The sequence below is a fragment of the Arachis ipaensis genome, chromosome B6 (genome assembly GCF_059453495.1).
Source record: "Arachis ipaensis isolate K30076 ecotype BB chromosome B6, ASM5945349v1, whole genome shotgun sequence".
In the NCBI taxonomy this organism is placed as follows: Eukaryota; Viridiplantae; Streptophyta; class Magnoliopsida; order Fabales; family Fabaceae; genus Arachis; species Arachis ipaensis.
This window is the reverse complement of record NC_142441.1, coordinates 80,630,785-80,645,109: the sequence shown is the minus strand read 5'-3', so window position 1 is coordinate 80,645,109 and position 14,325 is coordinate 80,630,785. Positions and strand designations below refer to the sequence as shown.

The 14,325-nt window shown below is 40.0% G+C and overlaps 1 non-coding gene across 1 annotated transcript; it reads left to right on the top strand.

Annotated features, from left to right (window-relative positions):
• Positions 1-2,853: 2,853 nt before the first annotated feature.
• LOC148561490 (small nucleolar RNA R71) lies at positions 2,854-2,957 on the top strand. Its single transcript, XR_015887866.1, has one exon. It is a non-coding gene; the product is annotated as a small nucleolar RNA R71 (small nucleolar RNA).
• Positions 2,958-14,325: the final 11,368 nt, after the last annotated feature.

The following is a 14,325-nucleotide window of genomic DNA, read 5'->3' as shown; positions in this document are numbered from 1 at the left end:
TATATAGAGAGGTTGTGAGTGAATGGAGGATGTGGATTGATGGAGTGGTTACTTGATGGACGGTTGGGGTTGTGCATGTAGAAAGGACAAGGATCATCACTTTATGATGGGGATTGCTCGGTCTTCAAGGGTCCCATTCTTTTCCATGTTGCATGGCAACATTTTCCAATGTGTTCCCTTTTGGGAACAAGTGGGTAGTCCCTCTTCATGAAGTAGCTGAACCTTCCTCATTTCATTGTCCAATCAATCTCCTTCAATGCTCCTCTCCTTTTTCCTATAAAGATAAAATAAGAAAAGTAAGAATTAATATAAAAAAAACAAGTTAAACTTTACGGCTTAGAATAATAAAAAGAAGAAAATATTTTGTTTATTCATGAACTCCAACTAACTAACTAACTGTGTATCCTTATATGCACATTAGTGGCACCATGGGGTGACACCAAACTTAGTTTGGAGCACTGTAATGAAAAGTTCTGTTCAAAGCTCCAAGACTAGCATGCTCTCAGTTGCATTCATGATTTCTTGGCATGCTTTGAACACCAAACTTGTTCTTCACTATATACTGCCTATTAAGGATTTCACCAAGTGTTTGTCAAGTCAGGGTTAGAATTCATGAATATTGACTTATTCACTATTTTCTAAAAGCATATAAAACATGGGTTGCCTCCCATGGAGCGCTTCTTTAGCGTCACTAGCTTGACGTTTCTCCCTCATCAGGGTGGTTGGTAATGCTTAAAGTCCTCCCCTCTTGCTGTGGACTTATATCCATTGGTTGTATCAATGATCTCTACATGTTCCAAGGAGAGAACTCTGTTGATAGTGAAGACCTTAGGTAACTGAGATGGTACAGTGGGGAGATTAGGGGGGATATCTGGGAAGTAAGCTGAGATCACTTTATCCCCTGGAGAGAAGTCCTCTGTAGGGATCTTCTTGTTCCTCCACTCCCTTGGTACCTTCTTCTTTGTCCCTTTTGATGTTGCCTTGCTCTTTGTGACTTCTTCTTCTAAGGGAATTTTATTGTTATCTTCACATGTCTCTGGTGGTTTAGGTTCCTCCAGCTTTTTCTTGAGCTGTGACAACTATTTATTTCCTTGTTCATCAACCAAGGGCTTTCCCAGATGGGCTGGTTGTGCTTCAGTGCTTGCTTCCTCTGTCAGCATCTCATTATGATCTTTGCTTGGTTATTTGTTCTCTTGGTCTGATTCTTGTGAGAGTTTGAAGACATTAAAGCTGAGTCGTTCATCATGGATCCTTAATATTAGCTCCCCTCGCTCCACATCTATGAGTGCTCTGGCTGTAGCTAGGAATGGTCTTCCCAATATGATTGGGTGAGTGTGACTCTCTTCCATGTCCAGAATGACAAAGTCTGTGGGAAGAAAGTATTTCCCAACCTTTACCAACACATTTTCCACCACTCCTATTGCTTGTTTTTGAGTTTTGTCTGCCAGCCTGATGACTACATCTGTGGGCATTATCTCATTGATCTTCAGCCTCTTCACCAGAGATAAGGGCATTAAGTTGATGCTTGCTCCCAAATCACAGAGTGCTTTATCAAACATTGTTTCTCCTATGGCACAGGGGACATGAAAACTCCCTGGATCTTTTCTTTTTGTAGGCAACTGTGGTTGAATGAGGGCACTGCACTCCTTGTTCATCACTATAGTTTGGTCTTCCTTGAGTGAGCTTTTCCTGGGAAGCAGCTCCTTCATATACTTGATGTATGCAGGCATTTGTTGAATAGTCTTGATGAATGGTATGTTGACATGCAGAGATGCAAACAAATCTAGAAACCTTGAGTATATTCTCTTCTCCACAGCACCATTGAGCAGTTGGGGAAAAGGTGCATAGAGTCTCAGCAGCTCCTGTTTTGAGATTTCTGGTTCTTGGTAATCTTTTTCCTCCTTCTCTGCTGAGGTGTCTCCAGGTTGTTCTGCCGACTTGTTTGGCTTGTCCTCAGTCTCCTTATCACTTATAGTGACCATCTTGCAATCTTCCCATCTTACTTTCTTTGTTTCACCTCTCGAATTCTTCTCTGTGTCACTTGGGAATCCATCTGTGGGTTTGGGAATCTGCTCAGAGAGATACCCCACTTGGGATTCCAACCTCTTGATTGTGTCTCCCTGGTTCTTGAAATTGGCTCGCACTTCCTCCTTGAATGCCTTGTTGTCTTGAATCTTTTTGCCTATGCCTTCAAGTAGATTCTCAATCCTTGAGAGTCTGTCATCAAATGATGGTAGATTGGGATTAGAGGTGGAAGGATGAGGAGGGTTATTTTGGCCTTGGTAAAGGTGTTGAGAGGGTTGGTTATGTGGGTGCTGATATGGTCTAGATTTGAAATGTTGGTGGGCTGCATTGTTGTTGGTATTTGAACGTCTTTGATCTATGCCTTGGTCTTGTTGATTTTCCCACCCAAAGTTTGGGTGATTCCTCCATCCAGGGTTATAGGTCTTAGAGTATGGATCATGGTTTTGCCTAGGTGAATTCCCAATGTAGTTGGCTTGCTCCTGACTACCCTCTGCTTCTTCATTCACTCCTTCTTGGGTTGTTGATGAAATAGTGATTGCTGCTACTTGGTTCCTCTCCATCTTCTTGGTGAGGTCAGCCAGCTGCTGGGTAATGAGCTTGTTTTGGGCCAGCAGAGCATCTACATTGTTTAGCTCTATTACTGGTCTAGTGTTGCCTCTTTCAGAAGCATAGAAGTAATCATTATCTGCTACTGTTTCAATGACATCTATGGCTTCCTCAATGGTCTTCTTCTTGTTTAAAGATCCTCCGGATGAATGGTCTACAGCCTTCTTTGATTCATATGACAGGCCTTCATAGAAAATGTGCAGCTGCACCGATTTGTTGAACATGTCAGGTGGACACCTCCTTGTCAGGTCCTTAAACCTCTCCCATGCTTCATAAAGAGTCTCACCATCTTGTTGCCTGAAAGTTTGGACCTCAGCTCTTAGCCTATTGATTCGTTGAGGGGGGTAAAATCTTGCTAAGAATTTGTTCACCACATCTTCCCAGGTTGTCAAGCTCTCCTTCGGGAAAGACTCCAGCCACTTGGCTGCCTTATCCTTGAGTGAGAATGGAAATAAGAGCAGTCTATAGGCGTCAGGATGAACACCATTAGACTTCACTGTGTCACATATTCTCAGGAAGGTGGTTAGATGTTGATTGGGGTCTTCTTGGACACTTCCTCTGAACAAAAAGTTGTTCTGAACAAGGGTGATGAGCTGTGGTTTTAGTTCAAAATTGTTGGCATGGATGGTTGGCTTTTGAATGCTACTTCCACAGTTTCCTGGGTTTGGATTGATGTAAGAGCCTAAAACTCTTCTATCCTCCCCAGCATGATTTGCTCGACCTCCTCCGCCATGGTTGTGAGCCTCTTCCTCACGATGGTCTTCCATGTTTTCTTCCATGTTTGGTTCAAAGTATTCCTCCTCTTCCTCAGCACCAACCACTCTTTTTCCTCTTGCTTCCCTCCTTAATCTAAAGAAGGTTCTCTCAGGTTCAGAATCAAAGGAAGTTGAAGCCCTGCTTCTTCTCCCTGTCATACAACCAACAAAGCACAAGCAAGGAAAATAAATGCAGAAAGTATTCTGTTAGAGTTACTGTTAGTGTGAGTGATGCAATATATCAAACACTTAGTGGGTTAGTGAACTGAATTGTAAATAACAAAGAAAATTGCAAAAGTAGGGGGAAGGGAAGAAATTAACCAGAACTGAAAGTAAATTACTCAAACAGAAAATTAAATCAAACAAAACAAAAATGCTCAATCTAGTTATCTTCCAATTTAATCATTGTTGATGCACAATCAATCCCCAGCAACGGCGCCATAAACTTGATGCACGGAAAACTCGTCTCATAACAAATTTTCTTCGGCAAGTGTACCGAATTTGTCGTCAAGTAAAAACTCACAATAGGGTGAGGTCGAATCCCACAAGGATTGATTGATCAAGCAACTTTAATTAGACGAATGTTCTAGTTGAGCGAATCAGAATTTGAGTTGAGAATTGCAGAAAATTAAATGGCGGGAAAGTAAATAACAGAAAAGTAAATGCTAGAAATAAAGAGCTGAATGTAGATGACGGAAAGTAAATTGCAGAATCTTAAATGGGAATGGGGTAATTGCTCATAAAAGTAAATGACAGAAATTAAAGAGAATGGGTAAGATCAGAAATGGGGAGTTCATTGGGCTCAGGAGATGTTGTATTCTCCGGATCAATTTCATTTTCATCTCTTCCTCAATTAATGCACTCATTGATCTCCTTGGCAATCTTAAGTGATCGAATTAAAATTCCTTGCAATTCAATCTCTCAAATCTTGATCAATAGCCAATTCCTTGGTCAATTGCTCATGAGAAGAGATGAAGTATGGTCCCTCATTATACCACATGCATTTCCCAAATCAAGTGTTGAGAGGATTATAGTCACATATCCATCCAAACCCAATTTGGTCCAGCATGAGAAAGCATTTCTAGCATGATCTCTTTATTCCTCTTTCAAGGTTCAGAAGAGATCCAAGTTTGAATATCTTCTTTTCCAAGATAACTACCCAATTGGATGAAGATTGAAAGCTTTCAAGTAAAATCAAGAGAAAATATAGAAGAAGAATAATTAAAACTAGTATTGATCCATCAAATTACAACAGAGCTCCCTAAACCAATGAAAGGGGTTTAGTTGTTCATAGCTCTGGAAAATGAAAACAAAGATGGAGAATACATGATGAAACTAGAAGTGCAGAGAAAGTAAAATAGAGAGTAGTTCTATGCCAAGAGGCTCCCTATAATTTCCAACTCCCATTTTAATTCAAAGCTACTCCTATATATACTACTCTTCTGATCTTCTAGTTGGATTTTCAAGTCTTGGTTATGGGCCTTTGGATCTTGAGTTTGAAGCAGTTATCTTTTTCATTGGGCTTAGTTTTACTTGCAGAGAGAAAGTGTGAAGTGGGCATAAACTTTAGCTTAGGACGTTAGTGGTGTTAACGTTTAAGTGGAAATGTGGGTTCGAGAACGTTAGTGACATCACCTTTTTCACTAACGTTCCTCACCAAAGTAAGAGCCACGTTAACTCCAACGTTAGTGGCATAAACGTTGCTACTAACGTTGCCTCTTTGTCCTTCGCACACGTTATTGGGACTTACCTTTCCCAACAACGTTGAGAAGTCTCCCTCTTTTCTACGTTAGAGTCCACGTTAACTTAGTTAACGTGGCTCTTTTAATGCAGGATTGCCAACCTTCGAGAATGTTAGTGACACTTACCTTTGTCACTAACATTCCAATGTGCCCCTATTTCTCACGTTAGAGTCCACGTTAACTAGGTTAACGTGGCTTCTAACGTGGCCATGCTAGCCATCTCCAACGTTAGTGACAAAGTTGAGTGTCACTAACGTTGGCTCATCATTCCCTTATCTACGTTGGCTTTGACGTTAACTTAGTTAACGTGGGAGTTAACGTGGCTCATTGTGGCTTGTGTGGGCTCCTTCCAACGTTAGTGACAATGTTAGGTGTCACTAACGTTGGCGATCACCTACTTTCTTCACGTTAGCTTTCACGTTAACTAGGTTAACGTGGGAGTTAACGTGGCTTATTGTGACTTGGCCAACGTTAGTGACAAAGTTGAATGTCACTAACGTTGGCTTCCCCTTTACTTCTTAACGTTAGAGGCCACGTTAACTAAGTTAACGTGGCAACTAACGTGGCCACTTATGAGCTTGGTCCAACGTTAGTGACAAAGGTAAGTGTCACTAACGTTGGCTCCATTTTCTTTCTTCCACGTTAGAGTTCACATTAACTTAGTTAACATGACTCTTAACATGGGCAATGATGGCTTCGAGAGCATTCTTGGCGATTACTTTTCTCATTAAGTGTGCAAGTTACTCCCATTCCACGTTAGGAGTTATGTTAATTAGATTAACGTGGCTGCTAACGTGGTTCTTCCTTGCTTCCTTTGTCCTGAAATCAAGCAATAGAGTGCATCAAAGTTCTAGTCCAAGTCATGGGAAGTACAACATCCAATTCGTCATTAAATTCATGCAAAATCCTCATGAAATCATGTAAAGTGCACAATGTATGCTTGAATCAAGATGTAAGTGAATATCTACCCAAAATTAGCTTATTTTCTAAGGAAATGCATGAAACTACCCTAAAAATAGTAAAGAAAAGGTCAGTGAAACTGGCCAAAATGCCCTGGCATCAGGTCCGGTATGGGATTCGCCACAAGGCGGCGACTCCATATCATCCACAGACAAATGGGCAAGCTGAAGTTTCTAACAGAGAACTAAAAAGAATCCTGGAACGGACTATAAGTACCTGTAGAAAGGATTGGGCACGAAGCTTGGATGATGCTCTGTGGGCTTACAGAACAGCATTCAAGACTCCTATAGGGACCTCTCCGTACCAACTTGTGTATGGTAAGGCTTGTCACCTGCCCGTGGAACTGGAACATAAGGCCTACTGGGCAACCAGATTCCTAAACTTTGATGCCAAACTAGCTGGAGAAAGAAGATTGCTCCAGCTGAATGAGCTAGAGGAATTCAGATTCACTGCTTTCGAAAATGCCAAGCTTTATAAAGAGAAATCTAAAAGGTGGCATGACAGAAAACTGTCATCTAGATTCTTTGAACCAGGACAAAAGGTTCTGTTGTTTAACTCTAGGCTCAGGCTATTCCCCGGGAAACTGAAATCCCGGTGGAGGGGACCATATATGATTACAAGTGTATCACCATATGGTTATGTGGAGCTTCAAGACATTGATTCTGATAAGAAGTTCATTGTTAATGGACAGAGAATCAAGCACTATCTTGAAGGCAATGTTGAGCAAGAGTGCTCATGGCTGAAGCTAGATTAAAAGCCCAGCAAGGTCCAGCTAAAGATAATAAAGAAGCGCTTGCTGGGAGGCAACCCAGCGATTGGGAAGACTTTTTCTGTTATTTTACCCTATTCTTGATTTTATTTGTTTATATAAAGTTCATTGCTACTAAGGTAAAGAGTCAATTGTATAAGTTCACAGGGTTACAGAAGGATTCAGCACACAAAACAGAGAACGAGAGCTCACTGGCAAGAAAACGCCAGTAAAAGTCTGTTTTGGGCGTTCAACGCCCAAAAGAAGCATCCACTGGGCGTTGAACGCCAGTAAGGATAGCTATCTGGGCGTTAAACGCCAGAAAGAAGCATCTTCTGGGCGTTGAACGCCAGAAAGAAGCTCTTTCTGGGCGTTTAACGCCAGATTTACAGCGTCCTGGGCGTTCAGAAAAACGCCCAGTGGCAAAGGAGTTCCTGGCGTTCAACGCCAGAAAGAAGCAACAGCTGGGCGTTGAATGCCCAGGAGAAGCAGCAATTGGGTGTTAAATGCCCAAAACATGCAGCGTTTGGGCGTTTAACGCCAGGATGGTGGGGAGGAGGTAAATTCGTTTTTACTTCATATTTTTCATTTTAATTTTAATTTTCATGTTTCAATTCATGATTTCTTGCATAAACATGTTACAAACCCTGATTTCTAAAATCCCTAATTTCTAATAACCTTACTTTAAAAATATCAAATGTATCTTAATCCATAAACACAAATTCTTTTTCAATCCAATCCAACTCTTTTTCAAAATTTCCAAGACAAATCTATCTCTTTTCCTTCTAAAATCCTTTCATCTCATCAATATCTTTTTTAAATCTCCACATTATCTTTTTCAAAATCCAAATTTATCTTTTTCAAATATCTTTCATATCTTTTCAATTTTAAATCACATCTTTTCATATCATACTTATTTTTTTTATAAATCATATCTTCTATCTTATCTTTTTTAAAAATTTTCGAAAACCCACCCCCCCTCCCTTTTAAATACACATTCGGCCTCCCTCATCTCATCCACCATTCGACACTAGCTCTCCTTCTATCCCTCTCCTTTCTTTTCTTTTGCTTGAGGACAAGCAAACCTCTAAGTTTGGTGTGTTTATCTGTGATCACTAAATTATACCCACTAAGATCATGGCTCCTAAAGGAAAACAAACCACTCCAAGAGGCAAGAAAGAGAGTATTCCAAAACCACTTTGGAATCAAGGGAAGTTCTTAACCAAAGAACATTCAGACCATTAGTACAAAATAATGGGTCTAAGATCAGTGATCTCAGAAGTCAAGTTCGATCTGAAGGAAGATGAATATTCGGAGATCCAAGAGCAGATTCGAAACAGGAACTGGGAAGTCCTAGCTAATCCTGAAACAAAAGTGGGCAGGAATATGGTTCAGGAGTTCTACGCTAATCTGTGGCAAACAGACAGGCAGAGAATATCTAGAACTGCCCTCTATGACTATCGGACTATGGTTAGAGGAAAGATTGTTCACATCCACCCTGACAAAATCAGGGAGATCTTTAAGCTACCTCAACTGAAAGATGACCCAGACTCCTTCAATAGGAGAATGATGAGAACAAACAAGGGCCTGGATAAGATTCTAGAGGATATATGCATCCCTGGAGCCAGGTGGACCACCAGCAGCAAGGTTGTCCCAAATTAACTCAAGAGAGAAGATCTCAAACCAGTCGCCAGAGGATGGCTGAACTTCATTGGGCGTTCTATATTGCCCACTAGCAACCATTCTGAAGTCACCGTCAAAAGAGCAGTGATGATCCATTGCATTGTGTTGGGAAAAGAAGTGGAAGTTCATCAACTGATTCCATCTGAATTTTACATACTTGTAAACAAGAACTCCAAAAATGCCAGGTTGGCTTATCCAAGCCTAATCTCTATGCTCTGCAAAGATGCTGGAGTAAGGATGGGAATAACGGAGTACATCTCAGTGGAGCAACCAATCACTAAAACCACAATGGAAAAACAACAAAATGCAGGATGACCCCATCAAGAGGAAGGCGCAAGAATTCCTCCCGGAAGTCCCTCAATTTGAATATTGGGAACAGCTTGAAGCATCTGTCACCAAGTTGCAAGAATCTATGGACCAAATAAAGGAAGAACAGCAAAATCAAAACAGTATGCTCTGCAAATAGCTCAGGGAACAAGAAGAGCAAGGGCATGACTTAAAGGAACTGAAGCGTCAGAAGTTATCTCTTGAAAGACCAAGCACTCCACAGACTAGAGGAACATCCACATCCCAAACTCAAGGTTGTTGAGCTCTAATCTTAACCTTAACTCTGTGATAATTGTTCTTATTTGAGTTTTACCTTAGAAGTTATAGTAGTAATTAGTAGTTATTTTATCTCCAATTAAGTTATAATTTATTTTTTTCATCATCATTAAACATGAATAAAATAGAAGATTTTCTTTAGAATAAGGAGGCAATATTTTTCGAATTTTTAATAAAACAAATTCTAATTGTTTACATGCGGTGGTAATACTGGAAAACAAAGTGCTTAGGGCCACGGCCAAGACTCATAAAAGTAGCTGTGTTCAAGAATCAACATACTGAACTAGGAAAATCAATAACACTATCTGAAATTCTAAGTTCTGAAACATGCCAATCATTCTGAGCTTCAATGGATAAAGTGAGGTGCCAAAACTGTTCAGAAGCAAAAAGCTTATTTGTATTCTATTTTATTTGTCAAGTCGCTTGGGGACAAGCAACAGTTTAAGTTTGGTGTTGTGATGAGCGGATATTTTATACACTTTTTGGGGTTAATTTCATGTAGTTTTTAGGATGTTTTAGTTAAGTTTTTAGTATATCTTCATTAGTTTCTAGGAAAAATTCATATTTCTAGACTTTACTATGAGTTTGTGTGCTTTTCTGTAATTTCAGGTATTTTCTGGCTGAAATTGAGGGAGCTAAGAAAAAATCTGATTCGGGCTGAAAAAGGATTGCTGATGCTGTTGGATTTTGACCTCTCTACACTGGGAATGGATTTTCTGGAGCTACAGGAGTCCAATTGGCGCGCTTCCAATTGCGTTGTGTAACGGCCTAGCCCCGAAGAAACGGCGCTTTTTCGGGATCAAACGGAATTTTTACAGAATTTTTAGGAATTTCTATGCATATAAGCACCTCCACTGCACAGGTGCTGCGTCATCAAGCTGCTGAGTCAGCAGCTTGATTGCACAGGACACCTCTCCTAATCTAAGTAGGCACGTCGTGAAGAGTTGCGTTTTTGAGCCACTTCGGGCCCGAATTTCAAAATTTTGATTTCCGTGGTTAGTCTCTATGTGACGAGCCAGTCACGAATTTCGAGAAAAAAATTATATTAATATAATATTCATATATTATTATTTTATTCAGAATATTATATTATTATCTTCTCTACTGTGATTAATGTTAATCTATGTTTAGTAATATAATAACTGAGCTTGAAATCTACCGGTAACGGATAATACCGGCATTCTTAGATGAACTTAGCACTGCTAATGCTTCATCATATATCTTTTATTCTTATGATTATCCAGTTACTAGTGTCATTTACACTAAGTAACTTAATGTTTATCCATTAGTAGTGTAATTACTTAAGTTCTAATACATCTAGCTTTAGTAATTATCCTTTTCTGAGATATTTTGACAAGTAACTTTTGGATAATCATCATCCAAAAGCCACGGCCTCCCTAGGACAGCTTGGCTATCATTTTTTTTCTTGGAAAAGCTTAGAACACCATGAAAGAAAACCATGAAGTTTCCATGAACACCTGAGCTACTTTCTCCGTTCTTTCTCAAACCAAAACCCCTATCAAAAATCTAATCTTACGAAAGTGTTCACCTCTTCCTCCTCTTCATTTCTATGTCACTTTTCATGGAGTAAATCAAGGTATGAAGGCTGCTCCTCCTCCTTGAAGATTCAGCCATGGTGGTTCCTTAAGTTAATGATGTTTTCTTCATGTTCTTTCTTAGGATCTCTTATTCAATCACCAAAAGCTCCAAGAAAACGTGATTTCTATTTACCTTAAGGTGAGGAAAACCTTCTTTTCATCATCATGAAGCTTCAGCCTTCATGGTTCATAAGATTCTAAAGTTGTTTTTGATGTTAAAATAGGCGTAAAAGTGCTTCTGGAAGATTGTTTTTGGTGCAATCTCGGACAGCAGCAAAGGAGGTAAGGTTTGGTAAATTAGTCAATGATTGGCTGTGTTCTTGAAGTGTTAAACCAGATCTTGTTGCTTGAGATTTGATTTTGGGTGTTTGTGTGATGGTTTGATCATGGAAACTTGTTGTTTAATGCTTGAAAATCATGTTTATGATGGTTTTGAAGTGGCTGTTGGTGCTGCTGGAAAACGTGACATTCCAGCCATGAAAATCATGATTTTTTATGCTTATTTGATGTGTATTTGATGGCTGAAAATTTTCTCTTTGGTTTGATAAAAATCGGGTTCAAATCGGTTTCCGAAAAGATTGAAAAACTAGCTGAAAATCAAGCAGAAATCTGATGAACTTTTGAAAAAAAAATGTTTTTGGTTTTTGGAAAAACATGAAAACGTGCATTCAAGGAGTTTTGGGGTCAAAATGCAATTATTAAAAATTTTGGGGTTGAAAATTAATTAATCAAAAGTTGAGGGGCTAAAGTGCAAATATTAAAAGTTATAGGGATCAAAGTGCAATTTCCAAGAAGTACGGGGGTCAAAATGCAATTTTTGAAAGTTAAATAAACTATTATTATTTTAATAATAAAATATTAATATATTATTTTATTAATAATATTATTTTATTAATAATAATAAAATATTGATAAAAAGACAGTTTTCCCTGAAAGCCTCAGGAAGGCAGATTTGAGTCCAGAATTCTCTAATTTCCTTTACTAAACACCTAAGAAGAGGTATAAGAGAAGATATAGAGGTATATGAGGTAAGGAAACAAGAGTTTGAAACCTGTGTTTAAGTTAAAAAGAAAAGGAGTTAAAAGTGATATAGCTGTGTACCTGACCTTACAGAGTAAACAGAGAATTGTAAAATGAGCTTTCTGTGATGTTGTAATGCTTAATTTATGATGATTGCTAAATGATGGAAAGTATGGTTATATGTGAATTATGAGCCTTCGGGCAATGCTTGAGAATGTTGTGCGGGGACGCCCGTATTGTGATGTTGCTTCCCAGACAGGCTGCGGTAGAGTAGTACCAGCCCTGCAAGCTGAATGCTTAATAGAGGCCTGACTTGCATACCTGCGGTATATTGAGACCTGAGCAAATACCAGCCCTGCAAGTCGAGAGCACTTGGTAGAGGGTATGCGGTACTTAATCTGGGATTAAGTTCTAGGAAGGCCTTATCTGACTTGGAGGGTCGGATTGCGTCGGGTGCGGGTCGAAACCGACAAATGAGCTCATTACCTGCAGTAGGGACAGACATGCATCATACTTATTTGTGCATTATTTATTGCTTATCTTCTTGTGTTCTTGTTCTATTCCTTGTTTGTTTGAGCATAACTGTGTGATTGTATATTAATGTGTGAATGTGCATGTACTTCCTATTTTCTCTCTTGTTCATGTGTTAGTTTATGTTGCTGTTATGTACATATTACTCTATATTTATTTATACTTCTATGACCACGGACATTATAAATGAACTTAACTGTAAACCCCGACCTTACTAAGAACTCCCCAGTTCTTACCCCTTACACCTCTACAGATGGACACGGGAGTCCTATTCTAGGAGATTGATCCACCGTACATCCACGAGGACCTGGTGCGTGGCGAGTATTACATCTACTGTGCGGTACCTCATATCCGTAATTATGTAGTTCGTGGTAGATCTTTCCAGTACCTTATTAGGACAGCATACTTTAATCCTGATGCACCCTATGACTTTCCTTTATCTTGGTTACACCCCAGCGGACCTGGGATACCTCATCCTGAGGAGCAGATGCCACCTCCACCTGACTATCCTCCTCCACCTGAACCTCCTCTACCTGATGAGCCTATACCTGCCCAGCATATCCATGAGACACCTCCTGCACCCTTTGTCCTTGATGAGTGGGGTGTTCCTGTGTTACCACTTGAGCTTGATCCTTTACCTGAGCCAATCGACCTCCTGTCTTTGATGAGCAGCATGGACATGAGTATGATCAGATCATGGAGGCGCCCCCTCCTTTTCCCGACTATATTTTGTTTGGTAGCTATCCTTTTATGGTTCTTGTGGCCAACAGTGGTTCCTCTGCTATCACTCCGGCAGAAGAAGAGGACGAGAAAGAAGAAGATCCAGAGGAAGATCCTAACTTCATAGTTATCTCCTCTGGCAGCGATGACGATGAGCCAGGCGAGGCGCCAGCAGGCGAGCATCACCATTCGCCCGATGATTTTCCGTGAGGTACTCTAGACCAGGATTGAGGAGACTTTTTGAGACGCCTAGTCTAACTTCAGTACATTAGAGTGTCTCCCTCACTTTTGTTAGCATGATTAGAGGAAATAGGCATAGATCAGAGTTAGGCTAGCCTGGGTGCCAGCTTAGGGGCTTTTGGTCAGGCCAGGCCCTGGGGCGTCTTATGTACATATATGTATATACTATATGAGTCACTGACTTAGGGGTGCTGTACCATAGCTCTATGCTTATATAACTGAACCACTTCTATAACATGATGTATATTATAGTGTGTTGTTCCATATTCTGTTATCTTTTGTCTTATGTATGTGAACGTTTAATTATCCCTTGATATATGGAAGGTATGCGACTTTAAATTATTCTTGTTAAAAAAAAAATACTTGTAAAATTCGGGGGGTTTTAACAACGTACAGGCTCATATTTATTAATTAATAATACAAAAAGGAAAAACAAGTTGGTAACATTCGATTTCTAGTATGATCTAGACATGCTAGAAGTTGGGTCGTTACAATTTGGTATCAAAGCGGTTCTTCCTGTTAGAGCCTGGGGAATGGACTGAATCATGCTTTATTGCATGCTCTGTGGTGTGTCTCATGCTTATAGGGTATCTATGTGATATGTGTTGCATGAATGTCTTTGTGCTTTCATTCTGATAATGTTCACGCCCAACCTGAGGTATTAAGACTGATCACCTTGGTATTGATTGTTTGGTATGAACAGAATCAGGATGCCTCCACAGAGACGTAGCGATCGTGAACGGTCTACTGTTAACAATCCGCCACGAAACGATGATAATCTGTTTGCTGTGATTCACGCTATGGCTGAGGCTGTGAATGAAACGGCGACTGCTACTACCCGAGCAGTTAACCGTATGGGGGAACGTAATGGAGAGCGTAACAATGACCGTAATGGTGAGAATGGTGGGAACGGTGATGGAGATAACATGAATCATGATAGGCCTATGACATTAGCTGCTTTCTTGAAAGTTAATCCGCCGAAGTTCAAGGGTACGACTGTAGCAACTGAAGCTGATAATTGATTCCGAGGCATAGAAAGGTCCTTGAGGGCATAGCATGTCCCGGAAGAACAGTATGTAGAATTTGCTACTTAT